This window comes from Labrus bergylta, chromosome 13, assembly GCF_963930695.1.
Source record: "Labrus bergylta chromosome 13, fLabBer1.1, whole genome shotgun sequence".
In the NCBI taxonomy this organism is placed as follows: domain Eukaryota; kingdom Metazoa; phylum Chordata; class Actinopteri; order Labriformes; family Labridae; genus Labrus; species Labrus bergylta.
Window position 1 is genome coordinate 28,939,863 of NC_089207.1, and position 27,073 is coordinate 28,966,935.

Sequence of the window (27,073 nt, forward strand, 5' to 3'; positions counted from 1 at the left end):
CCTACAGACATACATTAAGTGAGTCAAATTGACCCAACCAAATCCTAAATATGTCACTCTAACAAAATAATGAGGTTCCAGTTTCGGAATATATCAAATCTGTTGCACTTTTAAGTGGGTATCTTACCCATCATTTGTCATTCATTCACAGCAGGGCAGAAAACAATTCAACTGTTATTTTGATGAGGTGAGGGTTACTCTTCTTTTACACCAACAATTTCTGTTTCCACATCACATACAGAAGCTTTTTTAAATAAAAAAATAAGCAATAGAGTGGCATCATGTATAAATGGTTAATTGTTAAAGGATTTAAAAAGATGTGTCTTCATCATATAAGTTAAATAGACTAACAAAAGAGACTAAATCAAAATGTCACAAAACCTGCTCCAGCCTTTTTCAACACAGCCCCAAAAAATTAATTTGAACTTAAGTCCCGCCTCTAAACACGTAGATAGCAACTTGGGTGGCCAATCGGTTTTCAGGGGGCCCATGACAGCCCACCTAATAACCTGGAGACACCCCTAGATGGAAAAAGAACTGGGAAGCTTCATGTAGATCAATCTGTTTTTTGGCAGTTTAAACACTGAAACAGTGGAGTCTGATAAAGCCCTTTGGTAATGAAAGCAAACCAGACAGATTCTAGTCTAAAATTAAAATGTTTTCTCTGAGAGTGACAGACTACACACAGGAGATTAAATCTGCCCTTCATGCAAAGGTTGTCGACCTCTGAGGAGAAGCACTCTGCTGAGCAGCAGATATGTCAAAGAGCATTCTGATGGAAAACAAAGATTGGACAGGTGTTGGTCAGGTAAACCTCTTTGAAGGTGATGTCCTGAGAGTTTTTCATGTGAATATTTAATGATGATGTGTTTTCATCTCAAGAGACAACAGTCGGGATGGCAGAAGTGGAGTGCGGCGCTGAGATTTCACACTGGCTCCAAAGCAGCTCTTGGTGCTGCTTCAGTTCTTTCAGCACCAAAAAGAAAATGTTCACACAGTCTCACCCAGGAGCGGAAAGAAGAAGAGCTGCAAAAACACATTCCTTGCTACATTTTTTTTGTCCTTCAGGTTTGGATTGAATGCCCATGAAAATGGTTCAGAAATTGTATTTGCAATGGAATATTTTGCAGCATGAAAGTGTTTTTTTTCTCTCTTTTTTTGCAGGAGAATACATTTTTTGTTTGGGTTTGCTTTTGATTTTGAACAACAACTTGTTCCATTTATGTCCTAACAATCCTGTTACATCAGCTAACACTAACACTGCGATTACATCACAGGCTTTATCAGAGTCTGCTCCAATATCACTACAAGGATGGAGGGGCTGAAACAGAGACTCTACTGAAGTTTAAAGAAGTCAATGAATTTATCATTTGAATTTTCATGTTAATCAAGAACTCTGAACTCTACAATAGTGTCTACATTGATATTTGTACGTGCTGTATTAAGTATTGTAATGAGAATTTTAATTTAAAATGCTTCATAACCAAGCAGCAACCTCAGTTGTTGAAAAATGAAGCCAATTTGGAAGTGCAAAAAACTGCAGTTCCTGGACTGTCCACTTGAGGCTGACTGCAAGACACATAGACATCCCATTCAAAAATGTCAGTTCTTACAGCAATGTTTCCAGCCTGGTACAAAAAAAGATTTTGGTCTGATAATTATTGTCTTCATGGACACACACACACACACACACACACACACACACACACACACACACACACACACACACACACACACACACGGGCAGGCGAGAAGAGTTGTTTGTCAAGAGGCTTAAAACTGGCCTCAGCTCCAGCTCTTAGCCCGATAACCTAAAATTGGTACAATCTAAGCTAAACATTATGTCTATAAAGCACAATTATTCATACGTAACAGCACTGGCAAGATTTGAATATTTTTTCGTCAAAAATTTAGAAAATAGAATATGGAACCATGAAAAATTGGGTCTTAATAATCCACAGGTTAGACTACTGAATACATGTATTTTCTGTAGAAAATTCTATTTTTTATTGTAAGAGGGCAAATGTGTTTTGATGGTTATATGTGCACAAATACTAATAGTCTCTAATTTGATACTTTTGCTCATTATGGTGTAATTTCTGCAAGTGATTGAAACCCGGAAAATCTTTACAACCTGAAGTGTATTTCAGTTATTCTCTGGTTATTACAGCATTTATAGCCTATACTTATTCGCAATGCCCGTCCCTAGATGGACCTTTGAAATACATAAGACTCAACAATAGATACACAAAAAAACAGTACCAAACAAGCACAACAATAAACATACAGAACAGTGCAGGAAACACACTGTCATACAATAAAAGTAAAACAGGAAGATAAGATCCTAAATGACTACAGGACTGAGAACTCTTTCACTTTCAGTTTGAAGTGACTCCAGTCTGGTTGATGGTAGTATAGGTGCTTAACTAACCCTAACCCTAACACATCCATTTCACTTCAAATGGAGCTAACTTGTATTTAATTGCTTCCATGTCAGGTGACAACATATTGTGAACTATCAACAAGGATATTTCATTAAATGTGTGACCTTAATGTAAAATGAAAATCATAAAATAAATTTCTTCAACACTGAAAACTGTGAATCCAGTGATAATTCTGAAAATGAGGTGTGAAATTAAAGTGTGGATGTTGAGGTGGGATTATACAAACGTTCTGAAAAACTAGGTCCAATCCAGATGTGTGAGCTTTTAAAGGCTCCTGCATCAATGTATTCTCTATAGGGCTGAACACATTGTTAATTAAACACAAACATCATGTTTCTATGAATTATATTAAAAAACCCTGAACGCTGATAATGCTTTCTCATAACATGATGGCACTATTCAAGAACGCAAATAGTAACATTATTGGACATAATTGACTGAAAGATTGCAAAAATATGTCCTCGGTTAATCTTGAGAATAAAAAAGGCCAAAGGAATGCCACAGACATGAAGCTGTGATTACAGCCTTGGTGGCAGCAGCTGCATCCTGGCATTTGCTCCAGGAGTCGGCTGGCTGCAGATACATCCTCATTAGAGCGTCTCAGGGACATAAACACATGCAGCAAGTGTTGTCTGAGTGCACTCAGCAGCCCAAAGGTCAGTTTTGTGCACCATCAGTGTCAAAAAGCATCAGGATCAGCGGGTCTGCAGAGCTGTCAGAAGGAGGAGGAGGTGGAGGAGAGTGATACAGGAGGGGGGGGGGGGGGGGGGGGGTTAACAGGCTTCTCTTACCTCTGGCCTGTTATCATCAGTACCACCCCTGCAGTCATTTCACACTCAAAAAGTCACACAAAAGTATTGTAAGTTTACACTGTGCTGCTGCTTTCCAGGAGAAAGTTGTTATTAAAGTATCAAAGCTGTAAGAAGCAGTTATAAATAGACCTTTAATAATATACAGTCTCGCATGGCAGAGCTGTGACAGAGCCAGATTCATGTGCCAAGATTTCCAGGACGCTATTAGCCTGGGAGAAAATCTTCAGACATGAGGGTTGCAAACCAAATTTAAATTTAGGGTTGGGGAGTGATGGTCAAGAGCCCTTTAAAACTCTAGTTAACAGTGGATCAATAATGGAAAGGAGGCATATCGCATCTTATTTTACCCTAGAATACTCATCTCTAAAGCAGCAGCAGCAGCAGCAGCAGCACTGGAGCACAAACTAAACAGGGCCCATTAAGCAGAGATGGAGGAATTCATAGTATGAATAAAAATGGAAACTAAAGCAAAGGATGATGAAGGGCATAAGAGAGGACAGAGCCACTGCAGACTGGAATCCTGAGCCAAGTGTAATTTAAAGTTAATGCATGTGGAAAGAGTTTCAAAAATACAGGATAGATCAAACCTATGTTCACTAACACATTGGTCATTTCTAACAGCAATTTGAGATGTGGCAGAGGCAGAGGTTTGATATTGTTTTAAAACTCAAAATGCTCTTAATTTTTTAATTAACAGCTTGATGCTTTTAATGAGCCCATAAGTCCAGAATCATTTTCTATCATATAATATAAATATCATCACTCAAACATCCCATAAACCCATGTAACATAAATGACGAGCAAGCGTCTGTGAAACAGGCTAGCAGCTTGAATTGGACGTAATTAGCCTGAAGTGAATGAACGAATGAGTTTTCCCATTGAGGCGTCCACGTGTAAGAGTTGAATATTGCTGCAGGTAGGAGAGACGACAGGGAAAACACACAGCAATATCTCTGTGAGCGGAAAGTTGTTCAGAGCAAAGGCTAACACAGTGAGTGGGAAATAAGTGAAGACAGACCACCTCGCAGTACAACTGTGGGAATGACTGATGTTATGATGTAGTGTCGTAGACTTGGTGTGTGTGTGTGTGTGTGTGTGTGTGTGTGTGTGTGTGTGTGTGTGTGTGTGTGTGTGTGTGTGTGTGTGTGTGTGTGTGTGTGTGTGTTTGTGTGTGTGTGTGTGTGTGTGTGTGTGTGTGTGTAAAACCTCCACCTGTCTGCTGACTTCTCCACACAATGTAGCAGCTCTGATCTCTCTCTATCACGCCTCTGCAATGCTAAAGCATCCATACAACCGTTTTTAAACACAGAAGAACACAGACAGGAGAGAGAGGCATGACTGTGGGTGACACGAAATGATGCCAAACAACTAGAATCATCTACCTATATTCATGTGCATCATTTCAGAGAGAGCTGTAAATTATCATGTTTCACCTCTATTAAATTAGGTTCTGTTTTTTTGATAACATCTTTTAATTTTTATCGTAAAAGCTCTAAATGCTTTCCCAGTGTACTCAAATAGGAATTCGAAATGTCACCAGAACATGTCTTAAAAACTGCTGATCTTTCACAGAGATGGTGTAAGATTCCCACACTGCTGACACTTTCTTTCAGGTTTGACCACGAAAACAAATTGGTTTGTCCAATCAGGTGTCTAAAAAACTATTTTCTGAATCAGCAGTTAGATTTCCTAGCTTGCTATCGCATTAAATGGATGCAATACAACACATACACATTGGCTAATGACATCAGTGCACGCTACATTATTGTAGCATTCTTGTTTGTCGGCAGGACTGCAATCAAGTGATACAGATGTTAGACCGATGCATCAGGCAAATATATCTATTACCCCCAAAACAGGACTTTTTTGACTATTTGATATTTAAAAGTTATAAATTCATAGAGAAGTTCTGAGAGATTGGAGGTACATTGTTTCACATTAGTCCCAACATGTTATTCTAACTGGCTTTAAATTAAATGAATGATAATAAAATTGTGATTGAAAAGCCCCTCAGTTATTGAATCTGGAATAATCCCTAACGAGACGGAGCTGACCTTAAATTGAGGTGAATGTAGGACGCAGAGAGTACAGAGTACAGTACCCCATGAGGGTTATTTCTGTCATTTCGCACCTCACTTGACTCCTGCCCTTTTCTCCCCTCTGCTTCTCCTCCATGTCCGACATTAGTGTTAGACATTAGTGTTCCCTCCGGATCCATAACCTTTTCTTAAAGGTTGTCACATTAATCACACTGCTGATTCCACTCGTCAATCCCCCCTCTCTATCTCCCGTGTTTATCGCTCGCTCTCTTCACCGCGCTCCACTTTAGGCTCTGCATATAAACAACCACCATTTCCCCCTTCCTCTCTCTTAGTTATTTATGTCTTCTTCCTTCTCCTCATTCAGGTAAACTGTGGTAATGATCAAAGTTTATGAGAGCGGAAGGCGACATGATGTGATGTCTGATTTAATCTCAGCAAACAATTTTCAGACTGGTGGGGCTTTGTATTTTAAGATCAGACATCAGAGAGTGGAACATAAGAAGAAATGAAATTTTTTATCAAACAATATGTTGACCAGAGACCATGGGGTGTATTACGCAGTGCAGGGTTACTGAGTACACAGACACAGAGATGTTTTTATAACATTATCAACTCTGGCTTCTTCAAAAAAGCTTTCATATACAACAAGTTAGCAACAGCAAAATGTTTTAAAGGTTTTAATTAAGAGTTATATTAACTTAATGAGAAAATAAAGGAAATTAACATGTTGCAAGTTAGAAAAATATCCATGTTTAGTATTAACTATTTCTGCTTAAATATACAATCTTGAGAAATTTGATCAATTCTTACTGACAAACAACTTTATGAACTTTACTACAGAGCGCTGGGTTGAGGATATTGAACGACTGGGATTGATTTTGAGCAGAACAAGTCAGAAGAGAATCGAATCATCTGATGGTAAAGGCAAAGATTTGGACATAAAAAACCCTAGCCATTATACTAATGTCATTACATGTTTAAATGTATTGATAAGCAACATATTAGTGTGTACATTCTTGATTTAATTGTTCTCCCCTCTATGCAGCTTGGGCCCTCCCAATTGGGGTGCAAGACGAGGAGGTGAGAGAAGAAGAAAAGAGGAAACCATCATTTTAAACAGATATCAATGTGTGTCACCGCTGCATCATCTGTCCTGTACTATTGCATTCTATGATTTGTAATATGACAATATTTTTGTGAATATATATCTTTAAATAGTTTGTATACTTTTCACATGTCAGCCTCTGCTACAGGTGTCTAAAAGTTGTTCAGATGTATCTATTCTCTCACATTACCCAGTTCAAGTATTGAGAAATAGTTCAAGATGAGGAAATTAGATTTATTTCAAGGCACAAGATAAGATAAGATAATCCTTTATTTATCCCACAACGGGGAAATTTACAAATCTACAGTGTTACAGCAGCAAAGAGCAAAGATTGCAAACAAAAAGTGAACACAGAACAATTTTAATATAAAAAGAAAAATTAAGAATGTACAAAAAAAATAGATACTAATAAAAAGATTTTAAAAAATAAAACAATAGCTCAGCTATTTGACAAAAGTGTAGTTCGTAATATTCAGTGTAACACAGACATGCACACAGTGCACATAAAGTGTAACAGAAGGACAAAGGAGAAAGGAAATTAGGATGCAAAAAATAGGGGAATGAGATAATTTTTTCTTCTTCTAGTGTTAATCTGTTGTCTGCAAAAATAGATTGAAGGGGCCATACGTCCACCAACTGGAGTGGAGTGGAACAAGAGGGGTTGTCTTACAACAACAGAAGGAGCAAGATCTCAAGTATCTTGCTCAAGTACTCTCAAGTAGGTGATACACCACCTTACAGTGATATATATTCATAAATGGCTGAAAAGGCTCCACAATTCAAATCTGTATGTGTTGTGCCACATGACACCTGAAGTTCAGCCAGTTGTGTGCAGTCAAGTGCAGGACACAATATGAATACATGAACAGTATGCCAGTGGCACTGCCCTCAGCTAAACAACCTTGGCACTCAGTGAACCAGGCGTTAGTGTTTCTTAACATCCAATACACAACTGTAGAGTCCAATCACTGATATACAGAGGGGTATGGATGTACACCGTAAGCACCACTCATTCAACATGGATGAGTTTGATATGGTATCAGTGCAGTGAGGAGTTTTAAAAGCTTGACTTTAAGCAGAGACTTCACACGCAAAGGGAGGTGGGAAAGACCATTATTCAAGACTTATATACAGGCTTAATGATGAGGAAAAACACTGCTACAGCGTGTAAGTGTGGCTGCACTTAAAGGGCTGTAAGTTAAAAGATGACGAAAAAACTCCCTAAACTTTTTTAAAAGGTCCCATGAAAAGACACGTTTCTTGCCCAGATTGTCACAATACTCCATTGTCCCAACAACGACCAAAAAGTAATACTGTAGACATTCTATTAAATATATTTTATATTTCATCCTGGTATCTTTATTTTTTTCAAAGATGAATTAGTGATTCATTTCTATCAAGAGATATTGCCAATATTGCCTACAAGTGAAGCGAACAATCTGCTCTTTGACGTCGATTCTTTACACCAGCTCCATTCTCGATTGTCAAGTTGCTAGACGGACTGTTTACGATGGCAACGCATGGAAGAGGAAGTTGGCTGCTGGCTAGACTTTAGGTACTAAAAGGTTGCCCATCGCTTCCAGAGGCTATGTTATCCTCCGATGATGGCCGACGGGTTCTGAGATTGGCTTGTAAGTGCCCCTTGAGTGAAGATTACTTGATCAAATTGAGAACAGTTATCCCAGACAAAATAAGCCACTTCAAGCAAACCGGGGGACATTTTGTTGCAATCAGACAAATAGCTGCAGCTTGCTGTAGCTGTCAAAGTTCTCTTAAATATATTGCCAGTGTGAAATCACTGATGACACCCTCTGCTGTACCTGTCACAGTCCTGGCTGTGTCTGAGGATGTTTAAGACATTACCTGCACAATCAGAGTGTCTCTGCAGGATTTGTGTGTCTGGCTTCTCTTGATCAAAAAGAAACAGCAGTACAATATTGGGGGCAGACTCTCTTGACTTCTGAACTGAAGCACATCTTGTTTAACTTTTGTGACACATACTGTAACGACTGGAAGACTTTTGTTCATTACATCTCCGGTGGAGAGTGCGACTCTTCTTTTGTCGCACGCTCGTCAGAGCGATCCCTTACGACGCAGCCCGTGGCCCCCGCGATGTACAGAGCAACATTTAGTTGTCTGCTTGACATTCATAGTCTGCGAGGCTTTTCATTTGCACAAAACTCACTGCGTATGAAGGCAATTTGGCTCTCTCATTAAAAAGACATTTACATTACATCCATTTCTAGCTGCGCCTGCCAAAGGATCAATGTTGTGACTGAGCTTCCCAAATACCTTCTCCAATCATTATTCCCACAGAGATATAAGTTAGAGCAAAAGGAGGAGGACCTGTATCACTGTGATTTTAATCAACCGCAAACCACCATGTTACATTTTGTTATCAGCACGTTTCATTATAAAATCTACTACAGGGAGATAATGCAGTGTAGTCGAAGCTTTGTGAACAGACAGGGTACAAGAAGCTTTAACGGATGCATTTGATTGTAATTCATTTTGATCAGTGCATCTTTCATCACTTTGGAGATGTTTCAGTAAGTGCTTTGTGCTTAACCTTGTGAGAAAAAAAAAGGCTGCTGAGTGCTGCAGCATGCACCACGTGCAGAGATGTTTAAAGAAAAATGACTTCTCTTGGTAATGACTTCCTTCTTCCCTGCAGACTTTAATTCTAGCAGTCATGAAAAGTGACATTGGTATCACGAGCAGTAACGTGATAGAGACCAATGAGGGCTCTCCTTTATCAGTCCACTTTATGATCTGTAACATTGCGTATCCTAGATAATCCCAATATGCTGTGATGAGTGATCTTTGAGGGGGATTTTTATGGAGAGCTCCCGTCTGGAACTCTTCCACATCTCTCTGGTGAAGAGATGTCCTTGGTTTGTACAAGGGAGGACATCATTCAGCATGCAGGGTCTCTGTGGTGCATCTGTACATCTCTGCGCTGTCCTGTTCCTCTCAAGACGAGATGAGAATGAGACCGGAGACATGCATTATTTGTAACTGATACGGTTCCTTAATGGTGTCTGTGCTCCCCCCGGCAGCCCATAATGGACCGTTTTTGAGTTTCTCTTGCATCTTGTTCAGCTTTTTGATGGTGACGGAATGGGGACAGTGGGTGTCACCTGGGATGGAGCTAGAAGAACGATGGGACATTTCATTTAGTTGTCAGGAAGCTGGCATAGCTAGCACTTGACATGGAGTGCATACACAGAGTGCTTGTACTGAGAACGGCAGATTACAAGGGCAGACATTTGCCTTCAAAGGGAAACATGTCTGTCTTTGTTTATACCTACGGATATATGATGAAAGATCTAAACAAAGTATTAATGGCTCATGTGTGTAACTGCTCACATCAATAATCAAATACTCTTAAACAGGAGTCCTTTTCCACATGTGAGGAAAACATTGTTTGCCGGTCCAAGAGGTACAACTGCAATGTCAGGAAACTTGTCAGACACCCAGGCTCCCAGGCTCATGGAGATGCAGTCACTTCATTGTTATTTTACATTTCCATCCAGGTGTGATGAGAGCTTAAAAGTAACTTTGTACTGAGTTTCTGGTCGTGGGTTCCTGGGCCTTTAGCCAAGATGTCTTGTCAGTGATCCCTCCATCTAAGATACTAACAACCCACCCAACTACCTCTAACCCTCTGACTCTGTGGGGGGAACCATTAGTGCAATCAACTTTCATCATAATGAAACAACAATCATTCAGCATTCATTTACATATATAAATACGCAATAAACAGATCTCAGCATGCAAAACGCTCACAATTTGTTTTATACTCATCAGTTCTAAATACCTACTTCCTTGTCGCTTCACTAGTTGCTAGTCAGTCTGCAGACAATGGCAATGCATTAAAAAAAGAGTTCATTCCCCACTCTTTCTCTCCCCAGTTTTCAACTCTATCCACCGCCCTTTCTGAAAAAAAGGCATGATAATAATAAATATCTAAAAAAAAACATAAATGTTTTATTTCACATGCTGAAATCGTAAGTCTCTCCAGGAATTTGATTAGCAATTCAGCCCTTGGCTGCAAAATGTGACATGTAGTTTCTCCCTCCATTGGGTGTTTTTCTACACACTTATGACATGCTGCAGTTTCCATGGACAGCTCTCTGGTGCCGTCCCTGCTTGATACTACTGTAATTGCTTGCAAGGCTATGTTAGCTCTACTAGAAAATAACACACACAAACTGTTGGTGCTTGATAATATTTTTGTTTTGGAGGAATAAGAATTAAGGAATTAAAAAAGACAGTGAAGTACAGTTTGCGGTATACTAAACAACTGTTTATTTTGGACATCCTGAAGCCAGTATAACAAGACACATACTGACAGAAAATATGTTTTAGCTTGGACACACGAAACCACTTCATAGATGGTAGTGAAAGTAAGCAGACCCGTGTAACGCCTAAACTCAGCGCATAGAGTAAATTCTGAGGTAGCTGACTGTTTTAACAACATCAAAATGTATTTTGAGGAAAATCAACACACTGTGTTCATAAGTAAAAACACTGCAAGGTTGGTCATCAAAGGCCAACCTGCTCTTATACTCTCTGTGATGTTCATGCACCATGCAGTCCCTCACAAAGGTGCGTGATTCACAAACACAAAATGTACCCATGCCACAATGTTCAGCAGCAGCATCTAAGGAGAGTGGGGAGGAAAAATCATCATGAGGGGGAGGACCTTAATTACAAACTGTGTGCTTTGGAAAGGATAAATGCACCTCTGGAGGAATCAGCTGAGGATGCAGCTCAGGGATGGGAACATCTTTACTCAAATCTGAATGGCTGTGTATCTTTAATGAGATCTGTCATCTAAGTTTGGCTGCTGGGGCGGCAACTGCTTGACCTGCTGTGCTTGTAAAGCAGCAGGGAACAAAGGTTTAAGGTTTACGATGTAGCAACCACAACAGAGCTCATATTCTTCTTCCTAATGACAGGGTATAGTTGAGATGCACAGAGGGGTCTCCCTGTCTCAGCACTGGAACTTCGAAGTGTACAAAAGTGTGACAAAAGTGGCTCTGCAGGGACAATGACTGGACAAGCTATACTGAGATGAAACGTATAAGTTGAACAGAGAATCCGAATGTCTCTTTACAACGCCAAGAAACTCCCTGTTGTCATAATTGCTTCGCTGTAATTTGAGGCCAATTAGACATTGTAAAATGACAGCACAGCTTCAATTACCATGATAGTGAAAATCCTCCTGTCTAATTACGCTCTCCCTTTAATCTTTCTTTTTTAAATATCTCTCTGAGAGACAGCGGAGGAGGAGTCAAGGCGTGTACTCACATGGTCCCTGAATTAATAATACAGCCAGAGGAGAGACGCAAATACACAGGCTGGCAGGGGGAACCATGGTACATGTCACATCACATAACACAGAGCCGAAGACACTGAGAGCTTTATATGCTGCCATGAGAGCCTCACGTCTCCACACACACACACACACACACACACACACACACACACACACACACACACACACACACACACACACACACACACACACACACACACACACACACACACACAACGTCATGCTCTAAGTCCTTCAACCTGCCTGTTAATGTCCCAAAAATATCATTTAAATTCTGCAGGAGTAGTTTTTAAACCTCATTATGGAATTGCATCATCGTCCAATCATGACCATCACTGTCATCATCAATTTTGGAGCAATACAATAAATGCTGAGTTAGCTAGCTCCCTCTGGGTGCTCAGTGAACGTAGGGAGGGGTGGGAATTTATTAATGATATCAGCAACTATCCACAGGCACCAAGTTACAAATAATCCACTTTTTTTTTGTGAAGGATATAAATTTCAGTGCTTCAATCCACCACTGTGAGACCAGATTGAAAATTGACTACAAGCCTGCAGAGGAGTGAATTGTTGTATTGGGGGCGAGGCTCATGGAATAGGAGACATGGCTCAGCACCGTGGAAACTAACAAATTATTAGCTGCTGTAGTTAGCAGGACAACCTAGCTAAGCTTCTCCCCCAGCTGCTCTGGAACACCAACCACTACAAGTTCTGAATACATTTTCCCCAGAGGTGTAAAGTAACGAATTACATTTACTCACGTTACTGTAATTGAGTAGTTTTTTGGTGTACTTACTACTTTTTAAGTCGCTTTTAAAATCTGTACTTTTACTTTTACTTCAGTAGGTTTTCTGTTAAGTATTGTAATTCGCTACATTTTAAATCACATCCTGAGTAAAACAAATAGACCTGCTATGAATGATTTTCCTTCATCGCACCGGAGCGACGAGAGACAGAGAAAGAGAAAGAGAGAGAGAGAGAGAGAGAGAGAGAGAGAGAGAGACAGAGAGAGAGAGAGAGAGAGAGAGAGAGAGAGAGAGAGAGAGACAGAGAGATAGAGACAGAGAGACAGAGATAGAGACAGACAGAGAGACAGAGAGAGAGAGAGAGACAGAGAGACAGAGAGATAGAGAGAGACAGAGATAGAGACAGACAGAGAGAGAGAGACAGAGAGAGAGAGAGAGAGAGAGAGAGAGAGAGAGACAGAGAGAGACAGAGAGAGACAGAGATAGAGACAGACAGAGATAGAGAGAGAGAGATAGAGAGAGAGAGATAGAGATAGAGAGAGAGAGAGAGAGAGACAGACACAGAGACTCTTTTCTTGGCTCGGTGCCACTTCAGCTAGTACAGCATGAATAAGCTCCTCCACTACAGCGGGTCTACCTGCTGAAGGTGTTTATAAACTGATGTCTCATTGTCTAAAGTCCAAGATGATTAAAATAAGTTGGCTGTGGTTCTTACTCTTGGGCAAAGAAGTGGCTGAGTGCTCTTTCTCACTACAGCCTCCGCGACTACAATCGCCGAATGTGTTTGCGATAAACATGGAAAGTTTTTCACAATAAAAGTCCCTAATTATCATCTCTGTGATGTTCTTTTATTTTGAAGCAGACATATGAGGAAGTTGGGTGTTGTAAGCTGTTGTAAGCTGCTGCAACTTAACACATCTCAGATGTGTGAAAATAAATACTTCAAACCAAACACATTCAGTTAGAAGCTTCAGTAGCTAATAGGTAAACAAACAGACTAAAACATTTAATATAATCTCATACAGGCTCCTTTTAGAACAATAAATGGATTATCTTTCATCTCAGGTTTAGTTGCAGCTACATCAGCCTTTGAGGCTGCATTTGAGACTAAGAATAACAAAACTAAAAACACTTAAATACTCTACACTGTTTATGATTGAGACAAAGACCCCTTTAGTATTTTCTTAAATAGTTTAAACATTTCCCTTCATAAAACAGCTGATTACTTGAACATATAAGCCTTGAATATGTATCCATTATTTATATTTTGTTTTTGTCAATGGGGTAGAAAAGAAAATGTTTGTCTGAAAAGATAAACTTTGCCTTAATATTAAGATTAACTTTGAGATTAATATCCTTCCGTCCTTTTTCACGACACACGAGAGGCGCGTTGTTAAAAAAAGTAACTAAGTAACTTTTAATCAAAGTACATTTTAAACAAGTTACTTTTTACTTTTACTTGAGTAGATTTTTAAACTGGTACTTTTACTCATACTTAAGTAAAATTTCATTAAAGTAACAGTACTTTTACTTGAGTAGAATATATTAGTACTCTTTGCACCTCTGATTTTCCCCACACACCCACTGACAAACCAGCTCTGGTTATTATTGGCTCCAAAGCTAGAAAGTAATAGTCGTGCACGACCATATTTAAGTGTGTTGGAGCCAGATACATTGAGCCACTTAACCCTAACTCTAAATAGTACATAAGGCTAACATAAATTTGCTAATATAATTATTCATGGCTGTGCTAAGCACTCTCTGATTTAGACAATCTAGACCTACTATTTTTGTTTAGTGTCCTGAGATCCCTTTTTTGTGCTATAGCTAAATAGTATTTTTATATAAATGATTGATTGATTGAATAATTTCATGATATCCATAAAAATGACTAAAGTCATGTATACCTTAATGATTTTATATAGGACCTGCTGAGCCATCTGAAAAGTAAAGCCTTAACAGATAGCTTTATGGCTATCACTGAGTTGCAAAAAATGCCATGCTAACATGCTAAACTACGATAAAAATGAACATGGTGAACATTATACTCAACAAATTTGAATAAGTTACCATTGTTAGTTTGAACAGGTTTACCAGGTGGCAGCTCAAAGCATTGCTTTTTTCTCTATTCAGCTTCAAAGTGCAGTTAGCATGGTTTTAGCTGGCTACTGGTTTATCCTTTGCTTTTCATTTCATTAACTCTTCACCTACATTATCAGATTTTGTGGTCACTATAATGGCCATCAGTAATAGAGTTGAAGGATACTTATAATTCCTTTACAGTTGCTTATTAGCATACTTAACAGCAGGACGCAGCGCAGCATAAGCATTACTTTTTGACGAAATCTAGCTACTTGACAAATGAGAATCTTAAAGTAACTCTCTTTTTCAGCCCCCTTAAGGGGATATATTTTGCTCTTTAGCAGGAAAATGCTTCAGTATATCAACAAGCTAGTTGCTAACTTTTGGCAGGCAGCATAAAGTTGGAACAAGTCGAAACACGGTTGATAAAAACAGATTGGAATGAACCATTAGATAAAAGTTTCCCAGCTGTTAAACCAAAACACTTAGCTGAAATATGCTAATAAGGTCTTTAAAGTTAGCTTAGCACAAACAGTGGCAACAAGGCAAACATTTAGCCTTGCAGAAATGTAAAAAAAAAGTCACTAGAGCTCTTAATACAGTAAGTAATGCGTTATATCTTGGTTTCACTCTATCTCACGTTATGTATTCTGCTTATGAACTGAAGATAACATCATGAGATAATGCCAGATAATAGTTTTAAGGTTATGTTTAGTAATACACTGCATTATCACAAAGCAACTCGTGTTTTGAAGAGTAAAATAGACCGGCACATCTTCAGTAATGACCATTTCTAAGGCTGTAGTGTATAGGGAAGGTCTCCCCTTATTATTCACACATTAACTTCCACCATACCAAATCATTTTAATGTCCCTGCTTATTGAGCCGGACTAAGTTTTAATGAATACATTAAATCAACAACAATATTACTTTTACGACCATTTAATTTTACTATTTGCATACGGCTCTATACAAGAGCTTAAAATGTCCTCTGTGAGAAGTAGACTAAATAACGACTAAAAGGCCTAAATACTTTTATGTTATGTAACCATAATGTTACGGTCTGTAAGACTCTCAGAAATTACTTTTATGTAGTCCTTCAAAACATTTTTTATGGCTGTAATTATTATACAAAAAGGTTTTAATTTCATTTATTGCACATGTGTAATGGATAGAGTCATCTGACAATTTGGCTCTTGGCCATGTTTGTGAAATTGAAGCAACATTGATATGGATACACTTGAACTGGATCAACTTTTTCTTGAATGTTGCACGTTGTCTAACAATGGATAACTGCATATCCCTCAAGCTATAATGTTGAACACTGGACTAATAAAATGCTGCTGTTTCATGTTTAAATTCAATATTGCCGTCCAGATTTTTTCTCAAGGTGGGGCTCACAGTTGAACAGAGGGTGGCTGTTTGTGGCTCTTGAATATGAATGTGGCTGAGAGAGTTGTGTAGATGGGGCGGATTATCTAACTTTCTGAAGCACATTTCTGTCTCCGCTTGGCACAGACGATCAAGCCAGCAGCACTGGAAAGGTTTTAACCGCGGCTATAATCCCTGCCCCGCTGAGAGACTGGATTTGGAGGGAAAGTGTGAGTGTTTGTGTATCTGTGTGTTACTGTATTACACAGGAGGACATGATGTTGTGAAGGAAATAAAAAAATAAATAAGAAATACATAATTAAAAGATAACGTTAAAATGTACTCTGTTCAACACTGGTTCTGTTGGTTAAGAAAGATTCAACAGCAACTATTTTTAGAACAGTTGATGTTTTTAAAAATAAAATGTAAAATTTCTGAAATGTTTTCTGAAAAATTCTGTTATTGGATGGACTGATGGATAGATAGAAAGACATATAAATGGATAGAGTTCAATTTAGTAAAACATGAGTCCTTCCTGTTCTCTCCAGCAAAATCAATGAATCTTATTAGTCCACTGTCTTCAATGATGATAAAGTGAAACTATTACAAACACCTTTAAATTAAAGGTTAAAAGCACCTGTGTGTCCAATCAGACTCAAAGCTGATCGTTTGCTCTTACTGACATTGTTCCCTTTTTTCTAGATCCTTGCTTTTGTTGTACTTACTCTCTGATGTACGTAGCTTTGGATAAAAGCGTCTGCTAAGTGAATTGTAGAATTGTAGAATTAGCTGTGATGAAAGACTGATGATTTCTGTCAGACACCTCTGTTAGAGCCTTCTCATGACGAATGATCCAAGGACACTCATGTAAACACACTTGTTCCATACAGCAAGCCGTCATCTCAAAGGCAGGTCTTTTAGCTGCATGACACTTGAAATAATAATGAGAGCGGTTTGAAGGTTACATGCATCACTTCATAAGAAGGTACAATCTCAGCTGAACACAAGTCTTTGATAGATGAGTTTACATCCCCACTAAATATAAAAAAATATATACATACTTCTGAAACCGCGCAATTATGGCAAACATTGAATAATAATTCATGTAAGAGAGCAGCTATTTATAAATGCATACTGATACTTCCATATGCAGGTGGGTATATTGCAGCAAAAGAAATAAAAAATGTGTCTGTAACTTTGTCCAGAAATGTACTTTAAAAATATGAAACCTTTACTCTGTAAACCTCACTCATTAAAGGAACAAATAGATTGCATAACAAAATACTTATGAGAAGAATTATTCTTTTGCTAGCGAGGCGAGTGCATACATGTAGCAACAAAACCAGTCGACACCTGAATGTGGCAACAAGATAACCAGCAAACAATACATGTGTTCCTCTGATGTGAGATCACTTCAGTGTGACCAGGAGGCCGCTGTTGCTGAAAACAATAGCACATAACTGTAATGTGTTAATGCAGTTCTAGCTGCAGCCTACAAGAAACACAACTAGAAAGTATCTACATTTTTGTTGACCAATCAATCCTGACTCATTTCTAATTGAAATTAGGATTTTCAAACTCTTCCATGAAATCACATTTTTACTTCACTCTGAAGATTAAAACCTCTATTTTCAGAATTTAGCACCAGAATTAATAAAACTTTGTTGTTTTAGTACCAAATGACTTAACCAAAATTACTTCCCAACCAAATCAAACACAACACAAAATCCCATAAATCTACAAAAAGCTTATTTGTGGCTTCATGAGGCTGACCGCTGCGTTTCTTTCTGGCACTGAGCGAGCAGGATGAGACTCTCATGCTGTGCACAGCAGTGAGCTGAGGTCTGTATTTACACATACCAAACTCCTCTTCAGCCCCTCAGATCAGCAGGTTGATCAAACAACAGCTATTTGGATCGAGATAGAGAAGAATAAATTATTCACTACAGTGACAGACCTTCTGAAGAGGGCTGGCAGGGTTGGCGGCGAGGCATGGTGCGTGTGTGAGTGCTTGTTTGTAAGTTACTGTTTATCTTTTCATTGAAAGTGAATCCAAACTCTGATGAGAATTGGGCCGGTTTGATCAGTTTTTGAAGCTGTCATTTGAATCATTATACTCACTGCACTGATGGAATCAGCAAAATATATTTCAGTAATTTAAAATGTGATTGGCTTAAGTTAATATGACAAGCTTGTTTTGCAAGGCCTTTTGGGTGCTCAGGCTGAGAATCAGACATTCTTGTATCATCTCAAGAAGAGGTATAAAAGAAATCTTTCTGTGATGACTTCTTTCCTTTTTATCTCAACTCAGACCCTCTAATTAAAAGCCTAAAACACCTCAAGGCATATAGATCCGCCTATTCTTAGAGAGCAAAAGAACACACAAGAAACTCCAAGAACAGCAAACTAACGCAGTGCAGAATATCCACAGGGTGCTGAGAATAGTGGTAAGACAACATAATAAGTTCAATATTTAAAGTTGAGTATAAACAATTTCAAGTGGAAAAACTGTCAGTTATCTAATGAATTATTCAACAGGATTATTTCATTGAGGTCCAAGTGGAATAAAGGTTTTTCAATGTGCTTGGCTTTTGAGTGAAATAAGCAACATTATTCACAGAGGAAAAACATTGGCAAAGAGCAGTAAAAGGTGGATATTTCTCTGATTTGTTCATTATTAAGTGATGCTGGTGAAGTACAGACTACACTGATCTTGTCAGGGAGACAGCGTGTTTGTCAGTAGAGCAGTTCTACCACATTAAGCAATTACTCACACGGGCTTTGATGTGCAGAGTCAGACTGACGGCCGGGGCGCTCTCTGCTCCACTGACTCCATCAGACAAAGAACCACCAGGCTTCAGTGGACCATACAGCTCCACAGCTCGCTTTGCCAATCCTGTACAGCTAACAGGTACAATACCTATGAAGGTAACTTTAACTTGTCAAAAATATCTTGCCTCGAATTACATATTAGAGTTTGAAGACTCTGATTCATGAATGACCTGCATGTATGACAGGACAGAAGTGTAACTGTGCTAAAGGGGCGCTGGTGGCCTAGTGGTTACAGCGCACACACCATTCACCTTTAACGTTTGTGTTTAGTGCATGCTAACACAACAAGATATAAATGCTACTCTAGTGTTTAAATGCAAGAAAAGAAAACATCACAACATTGTGCAACCATTGTCATGATTTGTTCTTGTTTTTGTTTATTTTTAGTGTTTTATTTTGACATTCATCCTTGTGTTCTTCACTTATGTTGCTTTAATCCCTCTGTGTGTTTTTCTCTTCATATTCCTGGATTAAGCTTTTAGTGTTTCCTGTTTAAATTTGTCATTTTTTATTCTCGTGTTTCTCTTTTCCCTGTGTGCATTTCCCTCGTCTTGTCTTTTGTGTTTCCTGTTTAACTTTGTAGTTCTTGTCCCAAGTGTTTCTTTTCTCACTTCCTCCCTTCGTCTGCACGGTTTCCCTCCATTTTGACTGCTCTCAATAATTCAACCTGTGTCTTGTTTGTCACACCTGTGTCCAATCACTCCAATCATATTAAGTAAATGTGTGTGTTCTCTTCCTTGTCAGCTCATATTATGTCAAACTTACCTCGTGTTAAATACTTACTTATACATTTAATTTTTTCCTCTGTGGCTTGTCTTTGTGAGTTTTCCTGGTTTTAAGTTGGAGTTTTGATGGCCATTAATGGATTAATTTGAACTGAACAAGTCAGTTTTGTTTTGCATTTTGCTTCATTAAACCTTTTTTGAGTTTTGCAATTGCAATTCTCATTTTCCTTTGTTTAAATATTTACAACTGGGACATTTGCTTAGTATCAATTTAACCTAAATCTGACATTTTGATAGTTACTCCAGAGCCATCTTTGAGAAGCAATTTGGATCATCCCTCTAATGGTCTCACTTACAAAAAAAGTGAGGTTTTAAGGTCAGAGAGAAAAGTGTATCAACATTCAAATAATTTACTTGGAACAAAGTATTCTCATGGACTCTTGTGTAACCAATGCTGCAGTGTGTTGTCTCTTTGTAAACGAGAAAAATAGTTTGGCCTGCAGACATTTCTACATCTTTAATGAGTCTCGTCCCCTGCAGTGTTGCTTGTTTCATTTATGGTGGGAAGAGCATACCATTAGAAATGAAAAGAACACTTTCAGACAGTTAAACTTCTCTTTAAAGAAATTACAGCATTAGTTCTCTTCTCAAAGTAATGTGTGACTTTTTAACTCAGGCTCATGTTTCTGCTCTTGGATGCTGGAACTGTATTCCTTTTGGTTTTGTCTTAAACTAAGCTCAACTTGCACACTATATTCATGCAGGAATGTGACAGAAAAACTAGATTTCAGGCGTTCTTTTCAGGGGATGATAACCACATGATTCGTCGCGTTGACTGACGACTAAAGATAGTATTTTCACGATGAAATGAAATGTGCCACCTACCTCTTGTTTTCTAAATGGAATTGTATTGATTGTAAGAAAAGTGTTATCAGGGCTTTAAATGGCTTCTCTATCCAATCCTCAGCTTCGCAGCTTTTTCAAGACACTGCAATTGTGAAATGAAGCCTCTGAAATCAATATGTGCCAAAGTCAATTTTTACTCATTATCATCGAGATCCCCGGCATTATTAGGAGTCAATTGCAGGAAAATGCCTTCGTCGACAAATACAGGAGAACATTGCAGCTGTGTTCAACTAAACAGCATAATTAACACACACATCTCTTGGAATATGAGTGCCTGTGGTCAAATGAGAGGAATTAATCTTACTGTCATCGAAATGTTGCTCAAGACACAATGCTGCAGAATTGTCATCAGCACTCAAAGATTTTAGTTAGATAAGCTAATACTGAATTTCTACTCCAATAAATGCATTATAGTAATGAAGATGTTAGTGGAGTTATTTTAAATTCTCAGAGTATTTATGAAATGAACTAAAGACCCAGAAAATTCAAAACACACTGCCTCCAATACTCATAATGACATACTGCGGACATGTTGACTTTGTAATATTCTCTTTTCTAGAAAGCAGTTCATATAAAACACTTTGAGTAAACAACATCATTTATTTTCTTTACTTATGTGAGAACCACATAATTAAGCTAAACACTTCATTCTTCTTTGTGTATGAATATATATATAGAAATACACCACTTATATTTTCTTGGTATTTTAGAGTTCTATTTACTGTGCAGCGTTTTGCCTTTATTTGACCGGACAGTGGATTGTCAGAAACCTGGGAGAGAAACATCCCGGAAAGGAGCCACAGGTCGGACCTGAACCCGTGCCACCCGCCTGAACTACATGGGGCACGGCCCAACTGCCAGGCCATCTGAGCCCCAAATGAGCAAGATGTTTGAAACATGGAGAAATCGTCTAAAGAGAAGTCTATCAGATGTTAAAACATCACCACTGATTATAATGCTATACAGAACTTTCTATGGGAAATCAAATCTCCAATTTCACCTGAAGGTTGATCATTTGTATTTAATACATTTTAGTTAAGTTTTAAACATTAAACATAGACCTAGATGATTGTTTAAAAAAAACATGAATTAGGATTAAACTTGTTACAACAAACCATTACATGCTTAGCAGTTGCAGCCTATGTGCAGCTTGTGTATGTGATAAATATTACGATATAACGCTACTATATGGAGTGTTTAACTGATGAAACAGACTGAGATTAATACTTATAAATACAAACAAAAGCAAACAAGACCATTTTGAAAACGATTGACTCATTCCGCTGCCACCAGGTAGATTCCAGTTGAGGAAATTTGTATCACGTGGACCAGAGTGCCTTTGTTTACAATTTCCAAGGAAGATATTCACAATGAGTGATATTTTCACTGTTAAAAGGGAGCAGGACGGTTGTTTTTTTTTCAGAAATCACTTGCATGTTCAGGACAAGATCAGTCAAGAAAAAAGACAAACCACTTTGTCCACAGGAGTTTCCAAAATTGGCACAAACTGAAAGTTCCTCAGTAACTTAAAAAGAGCTGCTGTCTCTTAGTAAATAAGGAAGAAATTATCCTGTAAACACTGAGGAGCTAAATGTTTGTTCTTTAGGGTGGTGCGTTATTTCAGTAAAACATAACATTTCTACACAGAAAGGGTAAATAATGGTAATATAATCATGAAATACATTTGGCCGTACACATTGTGTGAGAAACCACTTTATGTCACTTTAAGTAACTAATTTTAGGTTACTGGCAATACGTTTTTAATCCAATTATTATGCAAAATGTCCTGCATTTAAAGTCCCTCAGGAACTATTTTATGAAATGAATCAATTATTAGGCCATTCCCATGGTTTAGTTAATACTAACAGTTAAGTGTACTGAAAGTCCTGCTTTGATGTTTGTTTCAGTCTCTATAAAGCCTCTGCCATCACCTGCTCTTTGGGTGGACTCTGCTGTCAAAACAACAAACAAAGTCAAAGTTCTGACCCCCTGGTCCTGCTGTTTTTCTTTTCTGTTTCAGGTCTGTCAGCTCAGGTCAGGGTGCAGGGGGACATGGCCACAACACTGACAGCTGCCAAAAGAGTGAACAAACTCAATCAAAGTGTGCTATCTGTGAGAGTTTCAACAGCACATCCACACACACTTCTCTCGGACAAACTGTACAGTAGTTAATGTTGGACTGGAAGCACTTAAAAAAGCTATTAGACGTTCTAGCTGCAGCCCTTATAGAAGTAAGAGTTGGTTCATGACTGGACTACAAAAGTGTTTCAGCTTAACTGAAAAAACTACCAAAGAAGAATACCATCTAAACCTCAGTTTTACAGATAAAAAGACAAAATTCTGCACAAAATCATCAAAATGAGATTCAAACTGAGAAAAGTGTGTCGCATGTCTTAACATAACTTAAAGCTTTCAAATCTTTCATGCCTGTCACCTAAATATTTCCCAGCAGATGTATTGATGATAGAGGAACTTATTACAAGTTTTTCACATCAGAGTGTTTCTAAATGTATTATTGATGATACAAAAAAGTTACAAATCTGTCACAGCATAACTAAAATTCTTCTGAATTAAGCTTTATTGCCATACATCTGATGAGCTTCCTCTTTGATCCTATACAGGGTTTCACAAGGCTCTATTTTGGGCCCACTCATGTTCAATATTTAACCAAAAACCATTGACACAGTCACTTACTCCTGTTTGGTCCTTTCCCTTTGTTTCCAGTATTATAAAGCCACAGATGTTTGATTAAGATAAAGATAAAGATAAAGATAAACTTTATTGATCCCCGTGAGGGAAATTTGTGCATTACAGCAGCTCCAGAAAACAGGGGATGGAAATATACTCATAAAAAATAAAAATAGAAGTTAAAAACAGATCAAACATATTTACATCATTTAAATAAAATAAAAAATACAACAATGTAAAAAAAATACAATAATGTAAAAAAATACAATAATGTAAATGTAAAATTACACAGTAACTTCTTAAAAAAAAAGTGTGTAGGTGGTGATGTTGTTAAAGAGTCCGATTAAACAGTCTGACGGCAGATGGGATGAACGACCTGCGGTAGCGCTCTGTCTTGCAGGGTGGGTGTCTCAGTCTGCTGCTGAAGGAGCTGCTCAGGGCCCCCACAGTGTCATGCAGGGGGTGAGAGGGGTTGTCCATGATGGATGTCAGCTTCACTAACATCCTCCTCTCACCCACCTCCTCTACAGAGTCCAGAGGACAGTCCAAGACAGAACTGGCCCTCCTGACCAGTCTGTTCAGTCTCTTCCTGTCTCTCTCTGTGCTCCCTCCTCCCCAGCAGACCACTGCATAGAAAAGTGCAGACGCCACCACAGTGTCATAAAAAGTCCGTAGCAGAGTCCTGCACACAGGTCCTGCAGCAGGTGAAGTCGACATTGACCCTTCTTGTACAGGACGTCGGTGTTGTGTGACCAGTCCAGTTTATTGTTGAGGTGAACACCCAGGTATTTGTACGTCTCCACCCTCTCGATGTCCAAGCCCTGGATGTTCACCGGTGCAGTCTGGGGTGACTTCCTGCGGAAGTCAATCACCATCTCCTTTGTCTTGCTGGCATTGAGCTGAAGGTGGTTGAGCTCACTCCAGTCGACAAAGTCCATGATGACCTGCCTGTACTCCTGTTCGCTCCCCTTAGACACACACCCCACGATGGCTGTGTCATTTGAGAACTTCTGCAGGTGGCAGCTCCCAGAGTTGAAGCAGAAGTCCAATGTGTACAGGGTGAAGAGAAAAGGGAAGAGAACTGTCCCCTGCGAGGCCCCTGTACTGCAGACCACCATGTCAGACTCACAGTCCTGAAGCCTCACGTACTGTGGTCTGTTGGTGAGGTAGTCCGTTGTCCGTGCAGCCAGGTGGCAGTCCACTCCCGCCCTCTCTAGCTTCCCCCTGAGCAGTGCAGGCTGGATGGTGTTGAAGGCACTGGAGAAGTCAAAGAACATGACCCTCACAGTGCTGCCGGTGTTCTCCAGGTGAGTCCAGGATCTCTGCAGCAGGTAGATGACGGCGTCATCCACCCCGATGTTCGGCTGGTAGGCGAACTGCAGAGGATCCAGATTTGAAGTCACCAGGGGGCGGAGGTTGTTGAGGACGATCCTCTCCATGGTCTTCATCAGGTGAGAGGTGAGGGCCACAGCTCTGACGTGGTTAGGCTCCCTGGGGTGAGATGTCTTTGGGACTGGCACCACGCAGGAAGTCTTCCACAGAGTCGGTACCCTCTCCAGTCTCAGGCTCAGATTGAAGATGTGCAGAAGAACCTCACAGAGCTGGTCTGCACAGTCCTTCAGGAGTCTGGAGCTGATGCCGTCGGAACTTGTGGCCTTCCTCGCCTTGATTTTCCTCAGCTGGCTTCTCACCTGATCAGCTGTTATGGAGAGGAAGAAGAGGAGGGGGTTGTTGGGGGGTCGTCTGAGGAGGAGGAAGAGGAGAAGGAGAGGGCTGTTGAGGGGGGTGGCAGGGTACTCAGGGTACTCAGATGGAGTGTCTGAGAAGCGGGCTGGTCTGCGCTCTGGTGGGTGGGGGTGGGGGTGGGGTTGGGAGCAGAATCAAATCTATTGCCCACTCCCTGTCTCCTGCTTCAGGGCCCCTCCCATGCCTTCTGCTGTGCCCTGAGATGTTATTCAGGCCCCTCCAGACTTCTCTTGCATTTTTATGTTGTAAATGCTCCTCCATCTTTTCCCGGTAGCTGGCTTTCCCCTCCTTGATTTTACTCTTGAGCTCCTTCTGCACCCTCCTCAGCTCCTCTCTGTCTCCAGATCTAAAAACCCTTCTCTTTTCATTGTGCAGGGTTTTCGGCTCAGGGGTCACCCAGGGTTTGTTGTTGGAGAAACACTGTATTTTTTTGGTGGGTACAGTGTTCTCAACACAGAAGTTTATGTAATCTGTGATGCAGTGAGTTAAACCGTCGATGTCCTCTCCATGTGGGCTGCACAGCACCTCCCAGTCAGTGGTGTCAAAGCAGTCCTGCAGCGCCTCAGTGGCCTCCTTAGACCACTTCTTCACATACCTGGTTGTGGGGGGTTATTGATCCGAAACTTCTGTTGAAGGCAACAAAAAGTAACTAATAAAACCAAAGCAATCATAATAGTCATCATCAAAATTATAATTCAAACTGAGAAATATCTTGACTTCACACACTTTCATGTCTGACACCTGGATATGAAAAATACAAATGAGAGCACAACCTTGGTACAAGATTTTCCATTACACCTGATATGAGAGTTAATGAGTGCATTTGAGGACCAGTTTCCCTAGCTGTGTTATTGATGTAACAAATATAGCTCTGCTGCGCTATCAGTTAACAAGAGATGTGAGCTGGTGTGTCACAACACATTTCCCAGAGTTCCATGCAGAAAGTCGACACCAGATTGATTCCAATAACTACCTGTTTCAATTATTTAGGTTCATGCGATGATGAAGATTGTTCTGTCTCCACAGCACTATTAGTGAGACTAATAAGGTAGAATGAATGACAGAATACATATTTAATGGAAATGCGTTTTGTTCCAGTTGTACATCTGAAGATGTGTTCAGGGCTATTTTCTCCTGTGTGCAGTGCTTTTAAGTACATAAAACAGTTTTCTGAGAAAATGCTTTTTGGGTTATGTCCGGGCACGCATTTATCACTTCCTGTTTCAAAAGAGTCTTGCCAAATTATTTCCCTCTGGTTTGGTGTGGAAGTAGCGTGGCTGGCTGAGCTGTTGGCTTAATCCTCAAACTCAACCGGAGGCACTAATCCTTCTGTAAACTTGTTTTCTTGGTAGTGGTTTGAAGTATAGAGCCATCATGGATGCAAAAGAACCATTGAGCAAGGCATAATGCAGCAAACTACAATTGGATCTTGTTGTTTAACCACTTATTTGTATATTTTCACATTTTCGTAATTGTTCAAATGCCAATTTAGTTTTTAATAGAAGAAATTATTATACCATTATTTTCTCAACACTGTTTTTTCTTGTCTCTGAACTTTTACAAAGTCCACAAAGCATTTAACACAAGTGCAGAAACCCAGAGCAGGCTTTAAATTGAGTCTTCTGGAGACAATATTCAAAAGTTTTTGTGATGAGAAATCTGCTCCTACTGTTGGAGCTTGTTTTCTGTATGAAAATATGCAGCGGTACAAAACACTTGACTCCACAGTATGAAGTCACGTGTGAAGAGACATACTTTATGTGGGCTACCTGCTGGAAAAATGTGAGGAAAGCAGCTGTAATGTCGAGGTGTGTGAATGTAATGGAGGAAATCTCTGGCAGCAATTATCTTTTGTAATTTATGCTTTGTATCTGTGCTTAATTTACACATTGAAACAGCCAATAGGAGCAGTCAGATCACATTTCTCTTCACAGGGAACAAACGTGCCAACATGATGAGCCGAAGACTTTTAGTCTGAAGGAAAGAAAACAAATGTGAAAAATTTGACTGAAAGTATTTAAAGTTTCCTTTTCTCCTGTAGTTAAAGGTCCCATATTATGCTTTTTCTGGTTTTATATGCCCTTTAGTGTGTTTTCCAAGTGTCCTGTGCATGTTTAGGCACATCTATGTGCAAAAATTCAAAGTCTGCGGAAACGCAGCTTCTCCTACGTCCTCCTGTTAGCTGTAGCATTAGCGGCATGTAACGCTCGGTTCTAGCCCCCCTCGATAA

At 39.4% G+C, this 27,073-nt stretch overlaps 1 protein-coding gene across 1 annotated transcript in view; it reads right to left on the reverse strand.

The window, feature by feature from the left end:
• The window catches only part of hs6st3b (heparan sulfate 6-O-sulfotransferase 3b), a 61,188-nt gene that overhangs the window by 2,494 nt on the left and 31,621 nt on the right, over window positions 1-27,073 (reverse strand). The window lies entirely within an intron of this gene.